The sequence below is a fragment of the Alligator sinensis genome, unplaced genomic scaffold (assembly GCF_000455745.1).
Source record: "Alligator sinensis unplaced genomic scaffold, ASM45574v1 scaffold811_2, whole genome shotgun sequence".
NCBI classification, from domain to species: domain Eukaryota; kingdom Metazoa; phylum Chordata; order Crocodylia; family Alligatoridae; genus Alligator; species Alligator sinensis.
The window spans coordinates 10,722-16,269 of record NW_005843373.1 but is presented as its reverse complement, the minus strand read 5'-3'; the positions used below and the strand labels follow the sequence as shown (position 1 = coordinate 16,269).

The window sequence follows — 5,548 nt, the reverse complement described above, 5'->3', positions numbered from 1 at the left end:
GGCTCCTCCCCGGCCCCCGCTCCCCCCTTACCTGAGTAAAGGCTGTATTTTGCCCTCCCCTGGTATGTCTGGATCTTAGTTTCTATGAACATTTTGATTGTTGATATGAGGCTGAAATTGGCTCCTTATTCCCGGTTCCTTTTTCAAAGCTAATCTAGACCCAATATAAACTTGTTAATAACGAATTCCACATCCTAAAGAAAGAATTTCATTAGCTATGCATATGTACTAAATATAGAAAATAATATTCCATATAAAGTACAGAGCCCTAAATGAAGGTCAGATTAGGGTGGGATTATAGGGCAAAATACTTGGGCCACCCCAAATTTCGTGGTGATGCCCCTGGGGGTCTGTCCCAAAGAACCCTGACTACAGTCCCGCCCGGCCCAAAGCACGGTTTGGCTGTGCCAGGCTGCCAGCTAACAGCCCCCATGCCCACTGTACTAAGTATAATGGCTTGAATAAGGAACTGGCTTTCGGGCTGGGATTACAGCTAGAAATTCTGCTTGGGCCTCCCATCAGAATACCTCTGTGCCACTGGGGGACTGTCCTGGACATCTGTGACCAGCCTTGCCCGGCCCATACTGCAGTTTGGCCGTGCCAGGCTGACAACAGACAGCCCCCCAGCCGCTGTGCTAAATACATGGAACTGAATAAGAAACTGGAATTTGGACTTGGATTATACCAAGAAATCCTTCTTGGGCCACCTCAGACCATGTCTCTGTGCCACTGGGGGACTCTCCTGGACATCTCTGACCAGAGATTTGCCTGGCCCAAAATGTAGTTTGGCTGTGCCAGGGTGCCAACTAACAGCACTCTGGCCGTAGTGCTAGATTAATGGACCTGAATAAGGAATTAGATTTTGGGCAGGGATTATACCCAGAAATGCTTCCTGGACCACCCCAGACCGCACCTCTGTGGCACCGGGGGACACTCCAGGACATCTCTGACCAGAGACTTGCCCAGCCCAAAGCACGGTTTAGCTGCGCCAGGTCGCCAACTGACACCACCCCCCAGACACTATGCTAAATGAATGGACCCAAATAAGGAACTGAATTTTGGACTGGGATAATACCCAGAAATCCTTCTTGGGCCACCCCAGGAAGCATCTCTGTGTCACCGGGGGACTGTCCTGAACATCTCTGACCAGAGACTTGCCCGGCCCAAAGCGTGGTTTGGCCGTGCCAGACTGCGAACTGACACCACCCCCCAGACGCTGCTAAATATCTGGACCTGAATAAGGAACTGGATTTGGGGCTGGTATTACGACCAGAAATCCTTCTTGGGCCCCCCCATACCACATCTCTGTGCCACCAGGGGACACTCCTGCACATCTCTGACCAGAGACTTGCCCGGCCCAAAACGCGGTTTGGCCATGCCAGGGAGCAAAAAGACAGCACCCCAGCCACTGTGCTAAATTAATGGACCTGAATAAGGAACTGCATTTTGGGCTGGGATTATACCCAGAAATCCTTCTTGGGCCACCCCAGACCATGTCTCTCTGGCACCGGGGGACTCTTGTGGACACCTCTGACCCAGACACCTGCCCGGCCCAAAACACTGTTTGGCTGTACCAGGCTGCCAACAGACCGCACCCCAGCCACCATACTAAGTATAGGGATCCGACCTGAATAAGGAACTGCATTTTGGGCTGGGATTATACCCAGAAATCCTTCTTGGGCCACCCCAGACCATGTCTCTCTGGCACCGGGGGACTCTTGTGGACACCTCTGACCCAGACACCTGCCCGGCCCAAAACACTGTTTGGCTGTACCAGGCTGCCAACAGACCGCACCCCAGCCACCATACTAAGTATAGGGATCCGAATAAAGAACTGGATTTTGGGCTGGGATTATACCCACAAATCCTTCTTGGGCCACCCTGGAACAGGGAGGGAGGGGAGGGGAGGGGAGGGGAGGGGAAGAGAAGGGAGGCAGGCAGATGCAGGCAGGCAGACCTGAAGGGGCTGTGGGGGGAAGGAGGGGAGTCTGCTTGGCCCACGTCTGCCTTCAGACAGACAGCCAGACGAAGCCTTTTATTATGTTAATGGATATGGGGGCTGCAGTTAGCAGCATGGCATGAAGAAACCATGCTCTGGGCCGGGCAAGACTGGTCAGGGATGTCTGAGGGAGTCCCCCAGTGCCAGAGGGGCATGGCATGGGGTGGCCAAGAAGGATTTCCATTTCTAATCCCAGCCCAAAAAGAGTTCCCTATTCAAGCCATTGTCCTTAGTACAGTCGCTGGGGTGGGGGGTGAGCTCTGAGTTGACAGTGCGGCAGAGCCAAATTGCGCTTTGGGCCGGACAGTACTCTGGTGGGGGATGCCTGGGAGAATCACCCAGTGCCACAGAGCCATAGAGTGGGGTGGCCCAACAAGGACTTCCAACTCTAATCCCAGCCCATAAAACAGTTCCTTATTCGAGCCATTATACTGCTGTCAGATAGCAGCCGGGCATGGCCAAACTGCCTTTTGGGCCAGGCAAGTCTGGTCACAGATGTCCAGGACAGTCCCCCAGTGGCACAGAGGTAATCTGATGGGCGGCCCAAGCAGAATTTCTAGCCATAAACCCAGCCTGAAAGCTAGTTCCTTATTCAAACCATTATACTTAGCATAGTGGGCATGGGGGCTGTTAGTTGGCAGCCTGGCACAGCCAAACCATGCTTCTTTGGGCCAGGCAGGACTGTGGTCAGGGTTCTTTGGGACAGTTCCCCAGTGGCATTGCCACGAAATTTGTGGGGTGGCCCAAGAAGTACTTTGCCCCATAATCCCATTCTAATCTGACCTTCATTTAGGGCTCTGTACTGGAAGGGGGATATTTTTTTACATATTACTTAGTACATATGCATAGCTAATGAAATTCTCTTTCTTTAGGATGTGGAATTCATTAATAACAAGTTTTTATTGGGTCTAGATTAGCTTTGAAAAAGGAACCAGGAACCAGGAATAAGGAACTGGGAATAAGGAACCAACTTCAGCCTCATTTATAGATTGCATATGCATGCCAACCAACCAAACAGGGACGTGAAAGGAGCAGCTGCGCCATTGACATTCAGCTGCTTGGGCTAATATTCCTGCCCCAAACTGGGGGCTGCCCAGGCTGTTTCCAGTCCCAGCAGCATCCCCCTCCCCACTGTACTCACCCCACTGGAAGGCGACACGAGGCACTGGATCAGGGCTGAGGGCCACAGTGGAGATTGCCAGGCCCCACAGCAGGCAGAGGGCGCGGGCGGGCATGGCGGCGGGGGTGTGGGCGCTGCCGGGAGAGGGAATGGGGTTACACCGGCACCCACCTGCAACAGAAACCCATGATTCCTGCCCTCCCACTCCGTCCCACACCCTCCAGGGGGGAGACCTGGAGCCCACCTCACCAGGACTGGGGGACACCTTCCCTGCCCCTAGCCAGGCCCCTGCTGCGGAGGCAGGTGGGTAACAGCCCTCTACTGCTGCTGGTGGGTGGAATAACTCCCTTTGCCCAGGATGGGGTGAACATGGTGTCTTCACCTCCCCCGGGCGCTCTCCCTCCTCTAGTCCACCTGTCCTTGCAGAGGCAGAAATAGGACCCAGGAGTCCTGTGTGGCTCCCACTGCCCCAACATCACAGATGGACCCCAGGAGTCCTGACCCTCCGGATGATGCATGGATGGGCTCCCATGCTCCCACAGGTGACTGGTTTCTGGTTTGTCACACTCTCATCCTGGGGCAGGGACCCTGGGAGGAAGCTTCGAGGGGACCATAGGGTCCTGAGATTTTGGGTCCTGAGGATGTGGGAGAGTCACAGATGGGGCTGGGCACGGAGCCCCGGGCAGGGCGGGGACAGCACTGAGGCCCAGAGCATGGCAGGACATCCTGAGAGCACCCGAAATGGCCCCGTGCCAGGTGCTGTACAAACCCAGAGCAGAAAGACTGATCCCCCTCTCCCGCCCAGCCCTGTATTTGCTTAGCCAAGGCATCCCCTGGGATCCTACTGGGCACTCCAGTCTCTCGGCCTGGCCAGCAGGGCTGTTTTGGAGGGGGACAGGTGAAGGCATCTTACCCCCCGCCTCTTTCACAGCCAAGCCAGCCTATCTGTCCCCTGGGCCTAGAAGTCTGCCCCATATGGAGACCCCCGGTGCCTCTCCTCCCCCAGCCGGGCTGCAGTTGGACTCAGGAGCCTTGCTGTGGGGTTGGCTTGTGGTAGGGGCTGTACCCAGGACATGGGTCCATGTGTGTGCATACATGTGTGCATGTGTGAGTGTGTTCCTGTTTTAGGCCAGCAGCCCTCCACTATACAGGAATCCCCCCTTCCTGTCCCCCACTTCATGCCTTGCCCCCCACAGTCGAGGAGAAGTCCCTGCCTGCCCCAGCTGCAACCACATCCAGTCTTGCAGTGCTGAACTGGACACAGCTGCATGCAGAGACGGGGCCAAGCGTGGCCCAGAGGGAGCGGTGCCAGTGGCAGGGGGCTGGTCCCTGGTTTCAAAAGCCCCACCAAGGTGGAGAAGCGGAGAGAGGGAGCAGGGCCCCAGCCCCAGGGTGGGGGGCAGAGGTTGAGAGGGAGGGAGAGGTGGAATGGGAGAGAGAAGAGAAGGAAGGGCAATGATGGGGACAGACAGACAGATGGGCAGCAGTGGAGGGAAGGAAGGAACGAGTACACAGATAAACAGACGAGTGCAAGGGAAAGGAAAGGAAAGGAAAGGAAAGGAAAGGTCAAGCAAACTCCCACCCTCCCTTTTGCCCCATGTCAGCACCCCCCAGATCCATCACCTCTGCCCCCGGGGCTGGTGTTACTTCTCCAGGGCACAGAATCAGCTCCGGCATGGGGTCATCCTCACTGGCAGACAGCTCAGCCCCATGGCTCGGGGCCCAGCACTCATGGGAGATGGGTTCGTGCATCCACGGGGCCCAGGCTCAGTCTGTGCAGGGCCCCAGCTGTGCTTCCTTCCCCTCCCCGTGGGGGCGCTGAGCCTGGCAGCGTCTGGGGCTGGGCTGGGGCGGAGCGGGGAGGGTAGCTCCCCGTGCTTTGGGGAACCAGAAACTCCAGCCTCCCTGGGCGAGTCCCGGCAGCTCCGGGGGCGTCTCCAGATCCCCACAGCCAAGTGGGGAGTAGCCCAGCTTCCAGTGTGGCTCAGGGCCGGACACCTGTGATCTATGTCTGGACCCGCTCAAGCGGGGGACCCCTGGGTCCAATTCTGGATTCGGGGGAGGGTGGGGGGTCTAGTGCTTTGTGCAGGGGACTGGAAGGCCAAATCTCGCAGCACCAAGGAGGTTGGGGCTTTAGTCTTAAGTCTTTGGAGGATCCAGTTGATGGACCCCAGGGCCAGGCGGCCTCCCAGCCCACGGGCAGAACAGGGCGGGCACCCTCAGGGGACTTACATAGGTCTAAAAAGGGCCCCCAGCTGTGTTTTTTATACAGCCCAGAGTTGGTTCCTCCCTTGCTTACCCCTCCTGGGATTCCTCCCTTATTTACCCCCTCCTCCTCGGGGCCTTGCCATGAGCTCCAGCCTGCCCCAGTGCTTTGGGATCAGAGCAGGGCATGGACCTAGCTGGCAAGCCCCACCCAGCCTTTGAGG

General features: G+C 56.7%; 1 protein-coding gene across 1 annotated transcript in view; it reads right to left on the bottom strand.

Moving 5' to 3' along the window:
- The window catches only part of LOC102375843 (prelamin-A/C-like), a 16,754-nt gene extending 11,828 nt beyond the window's left edge, over positions 1–4,926 (bottom strand). Inside the window, exons 1-2 of the mRNA XM_025195012.1 lie at positions 4,743–4,926; positions 3,141–3,253 (exon numbers count right to left, since the gene is read on the bottom strand). The gene's annotated coding sequence lies outside the window, so the exon portion shown is untranslated. The remainder of the gene's footprint in view (positions 1–3,140; positions 3,254–4,742) is intronic.
- Between the last annotated feature and the right edge of the window lie 622 nt (positions 4,927–5,548).